At 28.2% G+C, this 23,639-nt stretch overlaps 1 long non-coding RNA gene across 1 annotated transcript; it reads right to left on the bottom strand.

Moving 5' to 3' along the window:
- Positions 1-5,031: 5,031 nt before the first annotated feature.
- Positions 5,032-16,131, bottom strand: LOC129961603 (uncharacterized). Its single transcript, XR_008783802.1, has 5 exons — positions 15,497-16,131; positions 14,335-14,402; positions 12,155-12,230; positions 9,545-9,614; positions 5,032-5,906 (listed from the first exon to the last, which is right to left on the bottom strand). It is a non-coding gene; the product is annotated as an uncharacterized LOC129961603 (long non-coding RNA).
- Positions 16,132-23,639: the final 7,508 nt, after the last annotated feature.

Here is a 23,639-nt window from a genome sequence, read left to right as displayed (position 1 = left end):
TATACATGAATTTAGAGTGTTGCATAATACAGTAATAAGAAAATAGCAATTTTCCCACAGCTAAATTGTAATTTTGAATTATAATACAATCAGTTTAAATATGCAATTTCTAATCGGCAAATAAATTATAGTAACAGTCATTATAATAATGAAACATAAATAGCTATAATCATATTACATATCTCAGATGTATTTATTTGCCAAAACTATTATTTCAGATTTAAAATTTTTATTATTCAGCTTATGGGTGTTACAACCCCCTTGTGCATCTTATTAGCACATGATATTCAGAATATATTTTGTCAGAATTAAAATTATCATGCAGAATATTTGATGATGATAAAGTATGATTAAAAGTATTTACAGTAAGTATTTTTAAAATTTGATAATTATTTGCATTTTAGAAAATTTTTGGATTGAAAATATATTTAATTCAATTTCCGATTATGTTAAACTCTAAGTATATTTTTCGAAATAGCGATACATGTTATGAATTGAAATTCTCATCAAAAAATTAAATTTTCAGCCGTCATACTAAGCTTTAGAAATGTATTGTTGGCCAACGGATTCTAAAACCTTCCGCGCTTTTCCTCATGCGTTAGGGTGAGTTTAATTCGACAAAATAAGGGTGAGGTGAAAGATGAAAGGAGATATTTACATTTAACAATCAGGTAAATTCCGGAAATGCGCCCATCCTTCGGCGCCTCACACCTTAGTGTGAAAGAATCGTCGAAAAGTGGTCGTCTCAGGATACTGAAACGAATAGTAGTGAGAAATGCTACTATTTATTTACGTTACACAAGTTTCGAACTACATTAAGTAAGCAGTATAAACGATTTTTCGCATAGTAATTAATATTAATATTGTCACGTAGATACTTTAGTATAGAATTCAATGATACACACACGAAGTAGAGCTAAACCAATTTATTAACTGAACACAGAACTGAGAATACAGTGACTGATAAATCCTCTGCTTTTATATTAGCAGGGAAAGTTCCAAAATACTATTCTGGAGACAGTAAGAAAAGTCCAGAACACTGTCTGGTAAACTAAAGAAATGTCCAGTATCTTCTGGAACATGAAATAAATGAAAACATAAAATCAATTAAATATTTACACATACTATGAATCCCATCGTCTCTAGCGGGTTCGAACTCAAGGTCTCTTGATTATGAGACCATTCGGCCATGGAGATTCGAATGTCTTTCTTCAATGCGGCAATATGCTCAATAATACTAATACTTTTAGTCTATGGAATAGGAAAAACAATTATAAAAAAAAGTGAGAACTTTTAAATAGAATAAATTAATTTTAAAATTCTATGTATAAATTGTACCTTGTTTATAAGAAAAAATTATTTGCCATAAATATAAAATGCAGTTCATGTCGCAATGTTCAAGCTTTAAAGGAACTAAATTCATAGTTTCAGCAATAATTTTGAAATTCAATAAATTTCAATTTTCCACAATCCAAAATAATCGAAATGAAAGTTCTATTGGCAGTATCTCTATTAATAAGTGATTATAAAATTGATGAAGTTTTGTTTAATTAGTCAAATAAATTATACAGGAGAAAATTTCATTTAATTTATTCAGTATCGTAATATTTAATTTCATAGTGTCTTTTGCAAACTTAGTGAATTACCATTTTAGAGAGAAAATGAAATAAAACTGATACAAAGCCATATCTAGTGTTCTGATAAAGACAAATCCACAAAGGAGCAACCTGTTTACTACGGTGGGGAAAGAACCCATTAACGTTACGGGTGGTCGAAATCGAAGGGATCATTTTCAACAAACTCAGTTAAAAGAAGGGGAAGGCATTTGAATTTTTCTCATAGAGAACTCGCTGTTAGAGAAATTTTTCTGACTTTGGTTTCCGTAACTTAAAGGTTAATAAAAGAAATCCAGATGCTTGCTATGAACTTATTTCCTAAATTTATTTACCTATATATTTCATAGGATCATTTTGCTTTGCAGTGGAATAAAATTATGCATAGAAAGTAATTTGTAAATTATAATTTGATTAAAAGCATACTGTTATGAATATAAAATATTCCTTCCTTTGCAGTTGATCTCACAATAAGGAAGAGTCTTGCAGGTATTTTAATGGATATCAATTTTATGACCACAATGAATTTGGAGACAAAAATTAAAGATTCTAGAAAATACAAGTATTTTGATGTTTCTATTACGATCAGAGTTTCTGAGATCCTTCTTGATTTTTTAATGCCTTATTGAAAAACCTACATAAACAGATGCTAAAACCAGTTCAGTAGATTCTTTTTGGAGTACAATTGTCAAGTTACAATCTGAATGCTGTTGCAAATATAGTCTTTATTTAAGTTCTATTTTTTTTTAATAGAATAAATTGTTGCAATCCCTTATTAGTCTTGTTGGACTACTCACTCTGCATCCATCAGATTTTCACAATTCTTTGAAATTAGCCAAATAATGTCCAATTATTTTTATTTAAGTTACAATAGTATATGGCTAAAACAAATCTTAAAAAAAAAAACTAAAAATATGCGATTTCATTAACTTAATGCTTTTTAATAGCTGAAAGTATGTATTATATATAAGAATATAAATTATTGAATAGACCAGATGCAAAACATTCATCACATTTTCATTAAATACCAAAATTTGACTAATACGTTTTCTATACAATATTGCTTTTATTCTTTTCAATTTTAGTAGTAAAAAATGCTTTCAGACTGCTGCAAACAATATATATATATATATATATATATATATATATATATATATATAATTATTTCAGATATAAATTAATATTTAGATTTAATTGCATTAACTTAAATATTTGCATTCCTTAGTAATATTCTTTAATCCTTTTTTGCATTTTTTTCTAAAATAGGGAGGAAAACTCTTAGTATTTTCAGTCAATTTATATAACTATGCATAAGACATGAGCATTTATTTTTTATTATCAGCCAGGGAAATTAGTTTCTTTGAATATAAATAAATCTTCCAAGTTTAGTTACTTTTAATGGTTTCTTAAGAAAGGCGCTTTTAAATAAATTATGATAGGCATGTGATATACACTAATATAATGAAAAAGTATAAGGCTCATTAAGTTAAAAGCATGAGAACCAGTTGTAAGAGAAAATTTTAATAAAAAAAAGGAACAAAAATGCAGATCCAACAGCTATATTAGAAGCATACTGATAAAAAAATATTACAATAATTCAGGATCACAGGTGCATATGGAATACATGTTAAAGCTATTAACTTAAACTTTTTATATACATATTTACACGATATACTTACAATTTGCTACATATGCACATATTTACGCTATATCCTTGCAATTTGCTACATATGCACGTATTTACGCGATACATTTACTATTTGTTACATATGCACATATTTACACGATATATTTACTATTTTCTACATATACATATAATCAGGATGGCCAGCATTTCTGCTATTTGAATCTCCGTGACTTTTCCAGTTATTTTTTAAAGAAATTTTCCTGAAACTTTTCGGATATTTCCAATATCTTTGGAACGATGTCACTTTATTTTATTCTCCTTAATTATTGCACAATATAATCTTAACTTTATTAGAAAAATTATTCTATTCTTTTAATTAAAACTAATATAAAATACATTTTCTCTGAGGATTTCCCAAGGAGGGAGATATTTTCACTTACTCAATTTGAGATAAATTTCAATTATGTAAAACCCTGCTTCTTTTTTTTTTGCAAATATATTAACAAAGACTAGAAGATACATGTCCATCTAGAACGACTTTTAGCCAATCAATCAGAACTGTTTGTTAAAGTTATTCACAAAAAAAAAAAAGCAGTACAAAAATAAAGTGCATTGGCAGAGTGCTTAAGAATGAAATGAATTGTTTCCTTCCAGTAGGATCCCGCCTATCCTTGCTGTTTACCAACACGGCAATTAGAGCTAAACAATAATTGTACTAACAGAAGAAAAAAAAAAAATCCTTTAGAAATACAAAATGAAACCTCTGCGTCAAAATAAGAAAAATTCTTCAATGAAATTAAAATTGCATTGACTTTTAGCTCACTGACTATTTATAAAAAAATCCCTTGCACACTGGCTGAATGCTTGCTTATAAAATAGAGAAAAAAGTGAAAACTTGGTCATTATGAATTTTCTTTTCTTTATTGCATAAAAAGAAAAAAGCGGTATAAATTTCAATAAAGACGGTATTGGTCATTATCATTTTTTTCCCTTCTTTATTGCATAAAAGGAAAAGAGGTATAAATTTCAATAAAGGGATATAAAGGTTTTAGAGGTGTGCAGGTTGAGGTTCGAACCCGCAACGTTAGTGTTCATAGCCGAGTAACATAACCACTAGACAAAAGAGTACTCTCTTCTTCGGAAGTTGTTATCTGGCTTATGATGTTACCACCACAATAGTCCCCCACCAGTGAGTCGGTAGAGTTTATCGCGCCAAGCGTTATGGTGAGCGACGAACGTGATTATCGCGCCAAGCGTTATGGCGAGCGACGAACGTTGTTATCGCGCCAAGTGTTATGGCGGGTCACGGCGAGCGTGTGTGAGTGGTTGCTGCCGGTAGATGGAGCCACGACAGCAGAATGAAGGATGCGGTTGTTCAGAACCAGGGTCACCAATGTGCAGGTTGAGGTTCGAACCCGCAACGTTAGTGTTCATAGCCGAGTAACATAACCACTAGACAAAAGAGTACTCTCTTCTCCGGAAGTTGTTATCTGGCTTATGATGTTACCACCACAGAGGTATAAATTTCAATAAAGATAGTACGAATGAATTTTGTATATGTTTGTGGTAAACAGTTTCATATACATCAAATCATAAATAAAATGCTGTCCTTCTCTTAGATTTTTTTTGAAAAAATTACAAGAGGCATGTGTACCTATAATGTATAAAACAAATTAATTTCTTGTGTTTAATATTTTTTTTAATTATAGAGCATTTTGTTAAATGTATGGAAAATTTCAAATGAGCACACAAAGTTAAAAGAAAATATAAGCAATAATGTTTATTTCAGGTTGTCTATAGCATCCATTCATACATAGAATTTAGTAATATGTGTTCATAAAGTTTTAAAATAAACAGAAGTTTCATGGAACTAATAACAATAAAATCCGATACTTCATATTTATTTAACTAAAATAAATTTTTTTGGGGAATTAAAATAATGGATCAGTATTTTACAACCAATTTTGAATATCAATACTCAAAATTTATACTTTTGCTCTAGTAACACACAGTATGATAAATCTGAAATTCGAAGAAAGAAGGGGGGGGGGGGCAGCTCCATATATAACCTTTAAAATAAAAGACCAATTAAAGTTTAAAATCATAATAGTAACAGGAGCCGAGTTACATTTAAGCTGCCTTTTCCAATAGTACGCAAAACCATTTACAATAATTGTCGACAACTTTTTGTTCTGAAAAAAAGCAAACAATTTTCGGCGAAAATATTATATATATTTATACATATATGCAATAAATTAAATATGGTGGTGGTCAATCTTCCTCTTCCATTGTCTGTTTTAGACTATCAGTGAAAGTGATTTTTATTAGTTGCCAACCATGTTTAATTTTAATTATGAAAAAATACCAGCGAATTATCATGCTCAATAAAAATTAACGATAAAAAAAATATGGACAAGTACTTCTTTTTATAAGTGTATAAGTTCACAAAAATGGATTGAAAGAAATTTAGCTGAGGGAAATTAAAAAATATTTGGAAAAAAAGTACATGAAGAATTTGGTTTTTAAACAACATGGAGTTATTACCTAGTAAAATTATAAGCATTAGAATTTTACACATCATTTCAAATATATACAATCAATAAGTTCAGTAGAAAAGCCATAGCAAAGAAAACTCTTCCATTCTTTGAGTACACATCCTTCAGAAGCTAAAAAAGAAAGAAATAATTTCAAAATTAAAAGTTGCAATGAAAAATATAATGTGTGACAAAATAATGGGAACACGCTGCTCTATCATACTGAATTTCCTCCCGCTCTGATAAAGCAACTGTTTTTCTAAGTATCTATAAAAAAGTTACCAAAAAAACTGGAACTATTGAGGTGGAAAATATGACGCTTTGCAAAAAAACTAAAAAATGAATAAAAATGGGAAAATATGTTAGAAACTGAATTTCAGTAAAAATACTTACATTAAATTATTCTTCTAAATTACATTTAACTATTTTTTAAAAGTATTTACTTACCTGAAATATTTGTGAAAGCAAAATATAATGCACTTAAAAACATAAAGACAAAATGACAACATTCAACTTTCTTAAACTGTAAGAGGTTTTTTTTTTTTTTTTTAATGGAAGGGAATATGTTTTTTTTTTCTTCACTTTCTCCAAAAAAAAAAAAAAAAGAAAGAAAAAAAAGAGTAATTGAAACAAAATAACATTTAAAATAAAATAAAGAATATTGTCAAAAATTTAGCAACTCACTGCAATATTTTAAATATTAGCAACTGAAAAATAGTATTTTATTGCATGAAATTCTGTGCTTAATTAGGATTTTAGCTGTCATCTTTGAATACTAATTCTGAAAGTATAAGGTACAATATTTAAAAGAATGTTTTACAAATTCTACAGGTTAAGAAAAAAAATTTCAAAAAATATCCAATTAAAGTTTTGAAGTATGTAATTTATAATAATCATTTTTATCTCATAAGCAAAATAAAAAAAAGAAAGAAATTTCCATTAAAAAATTAAATCAAAAAGGAATATAAATAAAACATGAATATATAATTTTTTTAATATTAATTTTTTGATATTTCAGAACATTTTTAGTCATTTGAAAAAATAAAAAGTTTGGCAGAAATATACTTTTTTTAATACTTACATTAAATCCTTCTAAATTCTGCTTTATATATTTAGCCCTCATTTTTTTACTTTGTTTTTATATATCTGAAACTTTTGTAAAAGCAAAAGAAAAATCAATAAAAATCTGCATTTGTAATAAATATAAATGCATAAAAAAATAAAAAAAATAAAATTGAAATTTTACTAATACTTTTTTCAGTAATCTAGTTTAATACGATTTTTGAGGCAAATGTATAAACAATTTAGGGGGAAAATACTTTACAAAATTTAAAAAAAAAAAAAAAAAAAAAAAAAAAAAAAAAAACTTTACAATATTATTAAACACATGTATTTCGGTATTTTCAATACTACAATATGTATTTAAAATAAGTGGCAATTCCAATTGGTAAACCCAAACCAAATGACAGGTCCAATTTTACATGAATCCTAGATACATCAATCGTTATCTGTTCTTCATTTTTACGAGAAAAAAAAAATCAAAACATTTTTACTGTATAAAGCGCTTTTCACATCTGCCACTATGTGTAATATGGAAGCTCATGACTAAAATATATCATCAATGATAATCTGCTTTCCATCCTTCTCCATTTTCAAGGGATATCACAAAATAAAACTTTTACAGAACTCCTAGTCTAAACAGTCATACTACAAGCATAACAAATCAGAATTTTATGCTTATTTTATAAGCATAATTTTTAAAAGTACTTTCATGCATTGTAATAAGGTGAAATCGTAAAATCTGATGGGCATAAATCAATGCTATAAATATCATAGACAAACGGATAGTAGCCAAAAGTAGCTTGAAGTTAATTAAGACTACTAATTTACTACTCTAAATCAGTAAAAAAGAAAAAAAGAGTGAATAAGAGAGAAACAGCTCACACAGCAAAAAAAACATGCAACAAATTAAAAAAAAAAAGAGAGACCCTAAAAGTGTCAGTGATTAAAGATGAGTAGAAGAAAATGGGGGTATGAAAGGGATTTTAGATGAAAGAATGAGGACAGCCCTTCTGATAATTGATTTCTGTTCTCTGAATTCTTGGAAGTTTTCTTCTGGGCAATTGTAATTCCAAGACTGTTACTGAAAAAATTATATTCATTAACTAGTAAAAGGAATACATAAATTTTTAAAGCCTTTCAAGAATTATCTATAAATTATTTTAACTTAATCTAAATTTATCAACACGTTTCCTATCAAAATTTCAATCCATACATTTTGGCTTAATCATTCCTAATTACACCCCCCTACTATTTAAATAATGATGACAACAGAAAAATAAAACAACTTTTGTGTCTGCCTTTTATAATGGAATAAGATAGTAACAAGAATATAGAAGATTTAACTTGTTAATTTAGAAAATGTCTATTAGGCTAAGTAAAGAAGGGACAGTATTAAAGGCAAAGATCCTTTTGGGAGACTAATAACAAAAATCATATTAAATATACAATCACTATAGCCTATCCACTTTCCCAACAAAAAACGATTTTCTAGTAGGGGCCTTTGGTACTCCATCACCAAAGCTTGAAAAGTTCTGTGTTTCAAGATGAAAAAGGGTATTTACAACATCCATAATGTCCAAAAATTAGATGCTGTTGCTGTACACTATATAGCTGAACAAGATATTTTTATGACATTCTATAATCTGTGAAAGATGTCAGTTTGATACAATATGTACTGTTCAATGATAAAATTATTTTATATCCCAATATCGAAATCTAGGATATGTTTTAAGAAATTCTACAATACTGAATAGTTAAAAAGAATCAAAACTACAGATAATCCTGAAATTACACCAAATACAGGATGTTCATAAATGTAAATTTCAATTTCACAAGGTTACTAAATTTTGTGAGACTGCAAATATGTAGGGTGATAGTCAATTTTTTTCACCTCCTTTCTGGGGTTACATCACACAATAGGTATTTATTCCACAGCTACCAAATGATGTTGACAAACTTAAAGAGATGCATATCTGTAGCCCTTTTCTTTACTTTTTGTATTAATAGAATATATTGAACATTTACAGCTGTGTTGAATTTAAACTTCCAACTTATTTTTAATTTCCGATAAACAAGGGCATACCTTATTCCTTTAACAGCCATGCAAAACTAGAATATTCATTTATGTATCCTGTAAATTAAACATCCTGCAAATTAGAATATTCTGATGCACAGTGGAATGCCAGAGAATGTGTAGATATACAGGATAGAAATACTCAAATGCGATTAATTTGTGAACTATAGTGGATGCATATAACTATAAAATGTTATATTGCGACTAAAATTTGTCTATAGAAGAAATGTGTACATACTCTAAATTATCTAAATAAGTATATGAAATAAAATATGAATTAAGCAAAAATAAATCTTGTTAATATATAAAAACTCCACATTATAACTGAAAATGAAGTACAAATTTCAATACTGCTTTAATTAGGCAAGTGGAAATTGCCGTATTTCAAAACTTTTTTTTTTTAAGAGGCTAACATAAAAAAACTTTACCATAAATAATCATCACAAAATTAACTTATTAAATAAATTAAAAATTATTTGAATTCATCTTTTATAAAAACTAAAAAATATCGAAATAATTTAAAGTAATAATAAATTTTAAAAACTTAGTAATTTCTGGTCAAGCAAAAAATTAATTTTAATATAAAATGACAGATTGAAATAAAATATATAATAAAAATAATTTAGCAACATACATTTATTGGTGCACCATTTCCAGAAGAATGTAAATAAACTATTACAAAACCAGGATTATTAGCTGAAAATCTGAAAGAGAAAAGTTGTGTGTTAAATAATAACTGGGAGAAAAAGTAGAATTTTTAAAACTTATTATTCACTTACAATTAAAATTACCAAGTCAATCAAAGTTTAAAAAATGCATGTACACAACCGTATGTGTGTGTGTGTATATATGCTACTGGCCACAAAGAAGCTATATAAGGAAGAAATTACAATTATTCTGTCTGTATTAGTAACCCTAAAAGCAAAACAATCTTAATATTAATGTATGCAACATGTGTAATTATTTCATATAGCCTCCAAAAACACTAATAAATCCTTTCCATGCCTGACAAAGTCAAAGGAATGTATATTTGTGTATTTTTAAACAATATTCTCAAAGAAATACAGTCTGAATTTCTCATTTAAGCAATTTTTAAGGTGCTTAAATATATATTTTCTTGGCAAGTTAGTAAAATTTCATTAAAAACTTCCACAATAATTTTAAAACTTGAAACACATTTATGATATACTGTTATGATGCCTCTTAGAAAGGAAAGAAGCATTTGTAATGAATGTCCATTTTGCAGTTATTCTTTTTATTTTAATAATGAGTAAGACACTCCACTTGACTAAACTTCCACAGGAAACTTTTAGGTACATTGCTACTGAAAATAGTTACCTAGAAATTTGGAAACTATTTAATATTGAAATTTTAAGAAAACTAAGCACTCCTCAATGCTGCAGTTAAAATAAAAAAAATAAAGCAAGTAGGATAAAGAACAAAATATTACTTTTTAAGTTTATGCTGAATAAAAAACTATTAAAATTTTTTTTTGAAATTAAATAAAAACTACAAGATTTTTTTAAAAATTAAAGAATTCAGAATTTTAATACATGAAAATATTTTGAATTTTTGTGAAATTTGAATCTGTTCTGAAAGTCAGTGTAACTATAAAGAAGTAAAATTAATTATTGAGTGTCAAAAAGCTAATGCAATTATTTTATTGCCTTAAGAACTTAAATGAACCAATCCGACACTGTAACCGGAGCAAAAAACTTGTTTTGAAGTGTAAGTTAATATTATGGGTTAAACATTTTTAAATTGACAACTTGATTGTTTTGATTTACAAAGAAAAAAAAATCCATTCCAGCCTCAAAGAAATAAAAATAACTGATTAATAGTTTTATAATTCTCCCTATATAACACCCTAATTTTTTAAGCAGAATCGTGGCCGAAGAGAGAGCAGACACTTTGAATTTTTAACTTTGTTTTATTTCATCCCGGGAGGCATGAAATATGTACAAGCAGAAGCGATGAACACATCACAGAAAGACACAAAACGAAATGAAGAAAAGTTAATGCAAATTTTACCCCGATGGGGGATTTTCTACATGTGTCAACCACAGACAAGAGAATCATCGGGATCTTATAGAAGAATTTGTTTAGGTCAGCATTTTTTTATTCTTTCGCTCTAAGCGTGGGAAACATTGACGAAAGCATTTTTACAGAGCTCTCTATTGCGGTAATTAAATAGATAAAGTGAAATGGGATCCAGAAATAAGAGAACATTTTAGAATGAAGTTAATATGTGCTGAATTAAGTTAAAAATTAGGAATTTAATTTTTAAATTAGATTTTAATATATATTACAATAATTACAATCTTGGCATCTTTATTATTATTAATGAAATTTATTCCTGGTTCTTTTTATTCAGTTTGGTTTATAATAATGCTAAACAAACTAATCTATTTCAAAAAGAGGTTCAGTGGTTAAAAATATGATTTTTTGAATTCCTTTACAAGAAGTCTGATTTCACATTGAATTTAGTTATATAAAATATTACTTGCATGATTTTTTTTAATATTATGATGACACATCTATGCTTTTGTTTACAAATAAAAAATATTTCCAAATGTTTATGATTTAATTATCAAAGTCAGAAAAAATGATAGCTTATGGATCTCAAATAATTATTTGAATTTACAGAACTTTAGATAATTGAATATATCAAGATGTTAAAATGAAAGAGGGAAGAAAAAATCTGTTTAAAAGTTTTATTTTGAAATTTTTTTTTTTATTAGGTCAAAAGGAAGAGTTCAAGAAAAATATTTTTCTTAAATACATTTAAATTCTACAATTTATTATTCTCTGGAATGTTACTCAAAGCAGTTGCCCTGCTTATTCCAACTTAGTTATGCAATTCTGCATCATGATACTCGGTTGATAATGATAGGTAAATGAAAATAATCATACAGAGCAGTTTACATTTCCCAAGATTCTTTTGTAGGTTTAGTTCCCTTGTTAGTGATGAAAGCATGACTGCTCTATCCCCTTCAAAAATCATTGACATATAAAGAAAAAATTTTAAATTGAATAAGTATATCCTACAATTAACATCTCCGGGATTAAAATGTGGCATACAATCAATTTAATACCGACAATTCTATTAACATTCATTAATTAATAACTGCCAAGATATATTCAAATTCAATTTTAGGGAGGAAAGATATGTTAAAACATTAGCTAATTGAAAAGGGAGAATAAATAAATACAGAAATAATAATATTGAAATTATAATACTTACTTATAACCTTCTCTTTCTAAATATTGTATAATAGCAGGACAAATCTTTGGTCCATTCAGGCTATGCTTCCCACGCCCTGTAATGATTTTGCATCTTCTTATACAACTTTTAGAGTCAAGAAATTTTGAAAGTGCACTGATTGCTTCATGGACAAATAATCCATGTAAATCTAAAGCAATGCAGTCAAAACCTATATTGCTTTTGAAATAAAGAAAAAATTATGAAATAAATTTTAAATTTATGAAGGCTGGGAGATGCTTCATTGCATAACAGATTTAATCATGAAGCCTGTTCCAGCCAACTTATGTGTAAAATTTTTAAACAAAGATTAATTTCATGCACATCTGATAAAGAACATATTTTATGAAATGAAATTTTAAAGAAAAAAAAAAACATTTGATAAGCCATTTCTGAAATTTATTTTCTCCATATTTTCACAAGGCAATTTATTGATTATCAAAAATAAAACAAAATAATTAATATTTCTAGAGTTAGAAAGACTTATAAATGCAGATTCTTAAAAACAATTATTGGTAAATGTAATTTTATCCTCTCTTTTTTAGTTTGGTAATGCAACAGCCTGGATTGCATTTTATAAATGTCCAGTCTTTTTTTCATGTTTTCCTTAAACAATTTTTATTACAGATTATCATCTTGTTTTAAATTTAACAGTTATAAATGCTTATGTAACATATTTAGTTTAAATAAAAAAAGCTTTAAAATAATAAAAACCATCATATATCTTAGATACTTCTACAGTTTTACAACTTTAAAAAATATAAATTATCCTGGATAAATTATGACATGTAATCAATTATTGTATATCTTTTGCAATGTAGTAGCCTGATCTGTCAGTCATCATTCAGCGCATTATCATTTTTAATATCAGAAAATCTTTTTCAAAGTAGAAACTAAGAACTGAAAGACTGTACAAATTATAAGCAACTTTAACAATAATAGAAAGATGTTTAAAATTTTATATATTTATTTAGATAAGAGGAAAAAAATCCCACTGAAGAATTTTCTAAAAATCATAAGGTACATGAAAGAAGACATTATTCAATTTCATTTTCAAAATAATTCATTACTCGTATCCCTCTGAAGAATTTTCGGAATATTCAAGCTTTTTCTTGCAAGTCCTTATAATATGGCACAGTAACCCTATAACTATGGATGCCAGTAATTTTGACTGGAATTAATTTGAAAAACTTTACTATAAAAAGACCAGACAGAAAGTAATTAGAAGATGCAGATTATTGAATAATTAATCACTAGAATTGTAAAATATTGAGAATGCATTAAAAATTGGTTTGATTGCTGCATATCAAATAAATTGTTTTGCTATGTAGACGAAGCAATGATTGGCGATACTGAATTTTCAACAAAAGAATTTATTACAGCAGTTAAAAGTTTAAGAGAACAGAGTGTAGTTTAATAAATTTATTATTGATGAGCTTTTTAGGAAATAAGTTATGATTTAGTAAGTAAAGAAAAATGACTCACTTATTTTTAAAAGGTTGAAAAAAGTTGGAAAGGCAGGCAAAGATGAAAATTTTATAGCAAGCAATAATTAGTAGAATCAATATAAAATTACCCATAATTGCAATAGTATTTAAGAAAGAGAAAAGACAGCAATGGGCAATAAAAAAGCTGCATCTTTCTTTCCCAAAAAGTCCAAGAAAAAATTGAATATCATGAAAAGTAGGAATTATATAAACAATTACCAAAGTCACTGAATGTAATGAGGGCAACATTGGTTAATTATGGCAAAAAAAAAAAAAAAAAAAAAAAAAGATGCTAAAATAGATTTTGGGTAATTCTTTAAATTATTTTCAGTTTTAAAAATGATTTGTCTGCTGCAGCTACCAATACAGAATAACTTTAATAAAATGCATAAAGCAGTTTAAATTTTAAGAAAGAAGTGAATTATATATTTGACAATGCTAGTGTTTCAAAAAGCAAATTTTACCAATGAACCAAAATTTTACAAAAACTTTGTGCATAAGTCAGTCCCATTCTAGTTATGAAGCTTTGATTTCTATCATCTAATGCTCTTATAATGAAAAAGACTATATTGCAAATATTTTTCAATGAAATCTGCAAGTATTTACTAAAAAAAATGAGAAATACGAGGCAACAAAATACGAGTTTTAAATAAGGGGAAAAAAAACCCTGCTTACTTGTGTTTTAGAATTAATTCAGATGCAGTTTTATCCGCTGCCTCCCTTTTTCTTCGATGATCACAGGTCTGTAACGAATATAAAATCAATTTTTCATGAGAAATAAAAACAGGCAATTTATATTTTAAAAATGTAAAGGCCAGTAAAAGGGGTCTAAATAAGCATATTTCATAAAGGAATGAGCATGTGCAAAACCCCATTGAGCCGGTAAAGAACACATGTTGAGTTCAGCATATAAAAGCACTTTGCTTGCTTCAATCTTAGTGACATTTTTTTTAACCACTCTGTATACATATGATATCTGACAAAATTGTCAAAATCTTTTATAAGACTAAAATTTAAATAATTTTTTTAAAATTAATAAATCAAAGAAAATACCAAAATGTATGCAATGTTGCCAATCTGTTATATACCCAAGTTGATAAAAATTCATCTTAAAGTTAATTTGTATCAAAAAGTACAATTTGAAAAACTAAAATGAGATTACATTAAAAATATTAAAAATCTAATATTCTGCACTGAAAAATTAAAACATTTTTATTGTATACTAGCCGCCTTTGGCGACCAGATGGTTCGCCAATCTTAATGTTCGTTTAAATTTTAATAATTAAATATTTTATGCAATTCCTACTTTAATAGCTTCTTCATCAAAATATTTTAACACTTCAAATTTTGATTGTCATATAATTCATTCATAATATTATAAAGGCCTTCAGTCATAACACAATATGCATCTCTAATTTTCTGTTAGCTGGCATAGAATTTATGCTTTAAATTAAAGTGGAAAGAATTAATCTGCAATTAATATAATAATATTTTTTACTGAAACAAAGCATTTTTTTTCTAATATGATTACTGATAACAGAGTCAATGAGCATTTAAACTTTATGGGCATTAAAGAATATCTTTCTTAATTTATGTAATATCTCAAGAATTTGTCAACAAAATTTTATCAGATTCATCATGAGCAGATCGATTCATTAACAATGTTTAATTTTAAATGCATCAAACACTAAGAAAATAAAATGAATAGTTTAAAATAATCGGTCGAAAACAGGTTTAAAAAAACTACATAAAAAACGATGTACTTAAAACTATAAGCATATACAAAAGATATATAACTAACATATATACAATGTAATTACAAAAGCATGCAACTAACCATAGAGCTGATACCAGTATCTCATCTCTATGCAACTAACCTAAAAATAAATCAAGAATCATCCGTTGATAATATTGTCAACAATCAGAACACAATGCGCATGCGTGAATTTGCCAACGCCATTTACGGTAACGCAAATGCTTGAATTTTTCTACGCCAGTTGGGGTAACGCTATGCAGATACGAATTTTTAATTTCCTTTATTCTGTGTTAATTTAATTCAAAAGTACTTCAGAATGAATCTGAAACATGGATTAATTAACAATGTTTAATTTTAAATGATAAAACATTAAGAAAATAAACAACAGAATCGTTTGAAATAATCGGCCGAAAAATGTTAACCCTAGCCTCATTACTGTTGGGAAAAAAAAACAACCCTGCAGCCTTACTTATTTTACTTCGCGACAGAATTTGTGTTCACTGTAACCGCATTCTCCGTTCCCCATTATATTTCAATGGCAGATTTTTTCTCGCTTTTAACTGTTGGATTTTAAAACTTATTTAAGCCATGGTTAACTATTGCTGTGCAATTGGATACAAAGAAAGAGTTTCTAAGGATAGTTCTGGGTATAAAAGTTAAATTTAGTGTGCACCCAACTGCGCCAACAATGCCAAGCCGCCAATAGAGATGGCGGACAAAATAAACAAATACTTCCGCGGAACAGTTACGGTTACCATTTTCCGCCATCTAATTAGGACTTTTTACTGATAAGTATTGCTTTTTTTTTTCACTGCCCGGTGCCTTCTACAGATGCCGAATGCATCTGTAGAAGGCACTTTTTAACTTAAACATCCTACGGCTTCGCTAGCAGCGGGTGAGGGAACCTAGTAGCTTCGCTAGCACATTGAACATAAAAACTGTGTGGATAACAGAAACAGTACATAACCAAAAGAAAACAAACAAACAAAAAACGGAGAAATAAGCAATCGGAACATTCTACATGCAAAATTTCAAACAAACATACTTTTCCTAACTTCATCAACTCGTAAAATATATATACAGTGGCTCAAAAAATTGAGAGTACACGTTACTTTTACTTGATAAATCAGACTTTCAATATGAATAACACATTACTGGGAAGTACAAAAATGTTTTTATTTTTACACATAACAAATTCTTTAATTTAGAGTAAAAATAAAGAAAAATCAACGAAAAACTTCTAAATTGAAAAGCTTTAGAAGCATTTTAATAAAACATACGCAGAATTTTGCCTCAAAAAATTGAGAATACACCAATGAAATTCTTGTAATATCTCGCATAAAAAGAATGTGTCAGTATTTAGTTGCATATCTTTTGGCTTAAATAATGGCCTCTAAACGTTGCGGTACTGATTCGACCACTTTTTGGTGATATCTGAAGATATTTTACCCCATTTTTCTTGCACCACTTGTTTTAAATGGGTTTTCTTTCTACTTTTGTGTTTTTGGACGACTGTTTTGAGTGTGGCCCACAGATATTTAAAGGTATTGATGTTGGGGTAATGTGCTGGTGTGTGTAACTGCTGTTTACAATGAAAAAGACACCATATTTTGATGTTACATGCATTCTGTTTGGGGTCGTTGTCCAACTGGAAAATAAAATTTCCATCTAGACTCAGATTTTTAGCACTCTCCTTTAGATTGCTGCGAAGTATATCCAAGCAAACCATATCGTTTATAATGCCGTCTATAAAAATTAAATTTCCTACGCCGGATGAAGCCATGCAACCTAAAATCATGACGGAGTCGCCATCATGTTTAACTGTAGGAGGTAAATTTTTTAGATCCAAAGCAGTATTAGGCTTTCTCCCCACAGTATGATGGCTGTCACTGCCAAAAATGTTGAGTTTTCTTTCATTACTAAATATAGCTTTCTTCCAAAGGTTATTGGTCTTCATAGATGAGTTCTTGCAAACTTCAGATGCTTTTTCTGAATTTGCAAGCTGATGAACAATTTCTCTCTAACAATGCTACTTTTATATCCAGCTTGTCTAATGGCATTTCGCACAGTTTCAGCACTTACATTTTTGTCTATGATTTGAAAAGTTTCTACAACAAGTTGGATGAACCATATGGTCGCAGTAATCTAAAGGAAAATGTAAAAATTTGGGTTTAGATGGAAATTCCATTTTCCAGCAAGACAACGACCCCAAATAGAATGCACGTAACGTCAAAATATGGTGCCGTTTTCATTGTAAACGGCAGTTACACTCAACACCACAGTACCTCGACATCAATGCCATTGAATATTCTTGGGCCATACTCAAAAAAGTGGTTCAAAAACACAAAATGAGAAACAAAACCCATTTATAACAAGTGGTGCAAGAAGAATAGGGTAAATTATCATCAGATACCATTAAAAATTGGTTGAATAAGTGCCATGACGTTTAGAGGCCATTATAAGAGCTAAAAGACATGCATCTTAATAGTGACACTTTGTTTCTATTATATTATTGCGTGATATTGCAAAAATTTCATTGGTGTATTCTCAATTTTTTGAGGCAAAATTCTGCGTATGTTTACTTAAAATGCTTCTGAAATTTTTCGTTGATTCTTCTTTATTTTTACTCTAAATTTTCGTAACAATTTAGAATTTCCTTATTATTTTGTATAAATCAACACATTTAAGATTCCAAAAATGATTTAATTTTGTTTCTGCGGTAGTTAGAAGCAAAGTACTGCCAACACTATAAGCCACAAGCGAAATATTTAAAATTGATATTAACAAGGAGAAGGCACGAGGTTTAAAATCGAGTTCGGAATGAGATTTTGTATAATGATAGTATACATTTAGAATGTTTATTAATGAAAATATGAAGACTCAATAGTCAACCTTAAAACTTTCAAATTAGCTTATATACTAATAATGGGTTACCCGAATGAGCGCTCGAGTAGTGTAGTGGTTAGGGCACTGGCGTAGCATTCAGGAAACCTGGGTTCGATTCTGAGCTAGCGTTTTTTTTTTTTTCTTTCTAAATTATTTCAAAATAATTTAACAGTTTTAATTAATATCTTTCATTTTTATGCAAAAATAAATATTATTCAGAATATTCAAGAAAAAAAAAAGATGTGGGTCACTTTCATAATCTGCTTTTATTATAAAAAGTTTTTTTTTATCTGCTTGAGATAATGATAAAAGTATTTGAACATGTAATGTAAAATTAAAAGATGTTTTGGGGTAAAGAAAAGAAATAAAATATTTACTTAAAGAAGAAAAATACTCACTTTTAATTAATGCCCAAAAACAAAGTAAAAAAGTAAAAGTAAACATTTTCGAAACCAGTTTGCTTCGTTTTCAAAGAATGAATATATATAAATTTAGGAAATATTAACTGGAAATGAAAACCGACCGGACCCAATGCCGGGAAGCAAAAAGTTGTGTGGCAGTTTTTGAGTATGCCAAGATTTGCGATATGGCGCCAAAAAAGCCAGATTTCTCACAGGTGACTTGGCTTGTGCTGCGTATACTTGTTTAGACTAGAAACAAGCGACTAGCTTCCTCCATTTATATCAGCTCTATGGGAAAATAGAAGATTTTTTTGGGGGAAAGTTAGTTTTTAATTAATAATTAAAAATTTTTTAAAAAAAGGACTTTAGGTGCACATTTTCGACCTCTAAGGTATACATATACCAAATTTGGTAGCTGTAGGTCAAATGGCCTGGCCTGTAGAGCGCCTACAGACACACACAAATTGAGCTTTATATAAGTATAGAAAAATGAATCGGTATTAAATAACTATATTTTACAGATTTTTTTCCCTCCAGTCAAACAGTTTTAGATTATGCTGAGGTGTTCTTACACACCTGCAGTAATGTATATAAATATTCTCCAATATTCAATACTTAGAAACACTTGAAAAATACAAGAGTATTGAACAACTAGATTCAATATTCTTTTATTTTCATGAACATCATTGTTTCATTAATGATTTCATACATTTTTTATATAATATTTTTAAGTAACAAATATAATACAATAGGAATCCTAATTATACAATTACTTCTTTCCATCACTATTATAAATTTGGAAATGTATTGGATTTTAAAAGCAAATCTGCTTCTGAAGCCAAGTGCTAACAGTATTTCAGTCAGCTCTCAATAAAACTAAGTAAGACAAATAATCAGATAAGCAGTAACTGAAAAACATCTGATAAATTCCTAAATAAAGCAATCTGCAGGGAACAAAGTTGTTACAGTATTAGAGAAAGCATATCGAATCAGCAACTCGCAATATAAACCAACTACTTATGAAGCCCTAATAATTAGCCAATAAAAAACCCCAATATTTGCCAGTTATTAGTCATTTTTAGAGATGCACTCTCCTTGTATCTTAGATAAATATTTTAGCAATTCGTGAAGTAAAAGAGAAGGCAACATGAAAACATCAACATTTTTTTTTTTTTGCTTTCCCCCCCCCCAATTTTCATGATTTTCAAAATAAAACATTATAGAAATTAAAATATCTGTTCTTTCTAATTCACATAAACGTAACGTATTTACCGAAACATATAAAACTAGTGTTAACAGTATGTATGGGTATGCTAGTGATTACTAGTATGGGTTTATAACTTAGCTTATGCTACATTCTTTAATGCAAATATTTTCTTAAAGCAAAATAGATTCATAAGTTATGCATCAGGAAAAAAAAAAAAAAAAAAACTGAAATACAGATTGTGGGGTTTTTTGTAAAGAAATGTTAGACCGAAAAAATACTTTTAATTAAATGAACATTTGTAATTTAAAATTTTAGATTAAAACTGTAATTCAGGAAATATTTTCTTATGCCCCCCCCCCACACCGCCAGAGAATTTCAAAACAAATATCTTGTTGTAATCAAAGATTATCACACTTACATCTTGATCATAAGCAGCAGCAGCGTCCATTTGACAATCAAGGTATTTATTGCAAATTTGAGCGCACTCTTTTTCTAGTTTATAATGCTCAGCTGCCTTATGGCGGAAAGCCTGAGCTTCTGCAGTAATTCCAGTCCAATCACCAAATAACTTAAGGAAACAAAATAAAGTTATGTAGTAAGAAATGAAAAGTAATATAGATAAATCAACTACAGGGCTAGTAACAAATTTGTTCATATTCATATGAAATAATACAAATTAGAAGATAGCAGGGGTGTTTGTGGGACTCCAAAAAATCCCCTGAAACTTTTACGGACTTACTACCGGCATTTTGGAGTTTCGAGAAGGGGGGGGGGAGAAATGAAAAATTACAATTATGAAGTATTGAATGACCTAATTATAAAAGTTCAATGAATTACTTTTTTTGCAAAATTAATAACCATAAATTTTTAAACATATAAACTACTACATTTTATGCAAATATTTTAAATTACCTGAATTAATTCTTTTAAAAAAAATTATCTAATTTCTGCTGCTTTTTTTTTATTTTCTGATGTTTGTGGGCTTGTCTTTCTTTTGTGGTGAACTTCATAATTGCAGGAAGGTTGACTTTTATTTTCCTCATTTACAGTTGAAGAAATTTCCTCGAGAACTGCACATGCAGAGGTAGAATCAGTTTGCTTTTCTGCTAATGGAGAAGGTTTTTCAGAGACTTTTATAGGTGACTCATCTGAAATGCATGTTTTTAAGTCCTCTTGATATGTTTTCCAACTTCTGTTCATATTCAGTAAGAGATCTTTGTGAATTGGATCAGTCATTGGATTTTTTGAGCCATATTTTTCACATGAGGTTTCTTTAGAAGCCATTAAATCATATTTAATAGTCTGCACTGCATCTAGGGAATCAATCTTAAGAGAGGTTCTATAGTCAGTGACAAGTGTATCCATTAAGTTGAATGCACTTTCCACTAATGGGCCATGGAAGCAGCTAAGGCAGGCTTTGACCAATTTAGCCAATGTAGGATACTTATAATCATTTGTGAAATCATCTTTTAAATTAAAAACTTTAGACCAATATTTATCAATTGTACACTTGACTTGATTTCCACTTTCATCAGATGTGTAGAGCATTGGTGATATCAATATCACTCTGGTATAACCTTATTTCAGCTTCTACTTTTGACTTTTCATTATCACTAAAAATATGGGACATAAAAGATGATAATTTTTCAAAAGCTAATATTGTACTGGTTTTACCTCTTAGCTCTGGATCTAATGCTGTAATACTAATTAGATATGAATTTTTAAGGGGTAATTTCTGTTTCATATGCTGAAATTTCTAAATGAAATTCTCTTGCGTGCATAAATAAAAAAATATTTCAATAAGCGAAACGAAAAATTTACACGTGCATCAATAAATGAAACGAAAATTTTACACAGCGGAGAAAAAAAAGTTGCGAAGCGATCAATGACAAATAGCTAATACGGCGAAAAATCCCCCTTCTCTACTTATTGGCGCCACGCCAGTAGAGATAAGACCTTTGAACCCAGAGTCACGTTATCGCACATCTGGTCGAACGAAGTCTCCCCCTTTTTTTTTCTGCCGCGCCTACTTGCCGAAAAGAATCCAGAAGAGAATGTCCGAGAACCGGGGGAATGAGTCATAACTGGCAATAAGGAAAGAACAAAAAAGAAGTTTTTTCCCCCTTTTCACGCATTATCACTGCCTTTGGAGAAAGAAAGGAAAAGTTTTCACCACACACACTGACCTTGCGTTTTCTGCTTTAAAAGCAAACAAAATTACCCAGATCAAAATAAATAATTCATTATTATTCCTACTTCCTTTTGAACGACGATCCCCGGAAATTCCGGGGATCGAAGTTCAAAATCCCCGGAATTCCGGGGTTTCCCCGGAGCACAAACACCCCTGTCAATTAGATAAATTAGTATACAAATTAGAAGATATCACAATGATATTAAATAAATCTCAGAATATTTTTAAAAGCTTTATCCATTTACAGTATAAATTTCTATCCAATTCTATATAAATTTAATTTCATTTTTCTGTTATATATATTACAAACTGAACTTTAATGGTATAATAAATACGAATTGATTCTTTTACGTGTTTTTAAGTCGTTTGCAATAAGTAAAAAGAAAATTGCTTTATTTATAAATATTTTCTTACTTTTTATAAATAATATACTAATTTTGATTAATTTCCATTTTTTACAAACAATTAATATTGAAGGAATTTTCAGCTTAATTTACTTTATTTCCTCTTAAAGAAGTTTTCTTCGCAAACAATTTTAAATGAAAATAGTGGTGTGCCACTTTAAGATTTTCTGCATTAAAATCAATTAAACTTTTAAAGTTCAGCATGTATGTTTAATTTATTAGTTTTTATATTCTCTAACTGGAGAATTGAAATGATATTTTCATCATTTTTTCATCTTACATATTCAGAAATATAATTTTAATAACTCGTAAATTAATGAAAATTTTATTTTTTAAATATGTAGACATATCTACAAGCTTGCATTTAAAATAAAAAACTTTTAAATTTCCTTTTAAAACTATATAAAATATCACAAATAATAATATTATATTTCATTTCGAAGAAAGTATTTTTATTTGAAGAAGCTGCATAATTATGTCAAAAAATACAATAGAGAAGAATGTTACTTTATAAACTATACACAAATTTGTTTCTTAAAATAAAAATTGAATAGATCAAATTTTACTTTATTTTGAAGTTATATTCATAATTTGATTTTAATTGTATTTAACAACCAGTATATTTCTCTAAAATATGGTGATAATAAAATATTATAATATATGCAAATCATGAAAAATTAAAGGAAAAAAAATAGTGATTGAGGAAAAAAAATGGCAATCTTATAATTTCTAATTTATTTTGTTTCATGAAGCAAGATACCCAGCAACCCAAACTGAAAAATTCATTAGTACATAATTTAGCGATCATATTTTATATACATTTCAGAAAAAAATTAAATATAAATTCAATAAAAATAAAAAGGAAACAAATATTTGAATGTCTTTAAAAAAAAAAAAAAAAAAAAAAAAAAAAAACTTTTAAGTATTTTTATGCAGAAAATAAAAAGTCTGTTTATAACAATCACAATAAAATATATCAAAATTATTTAAAGTTTTTTTTTTTTTTTACTAATAAATGTTTTATATACATTGTCAATATCTTATTTCCTTTTCACCCAGATCTGGTAGAATGATACAAACACCTACAAATCGATCAATGTCAATGACATCGTCATCCCATACTGAACATAACTAC

The sequence above is a fragment of the Argiope bruennichi genome, chromosome 2 (genome assembly GCF_947563725.1).
Source record: "Argiope bruennichi chromosome 2, qqArgBrue1.1, whole genome shotgun sequence".
Taxonomy (NCBI): Eukaryota; Metazoa; Arthropoda; class Arachnida; order Araneae; family Araneidae; genus Argiope; species Argiope bruennichi.
The sequence above is the reverse complement of the archived record's forward strand: the minus strand, read 5'-3'. Positions and strand labels throughout refer to the sequence as shown.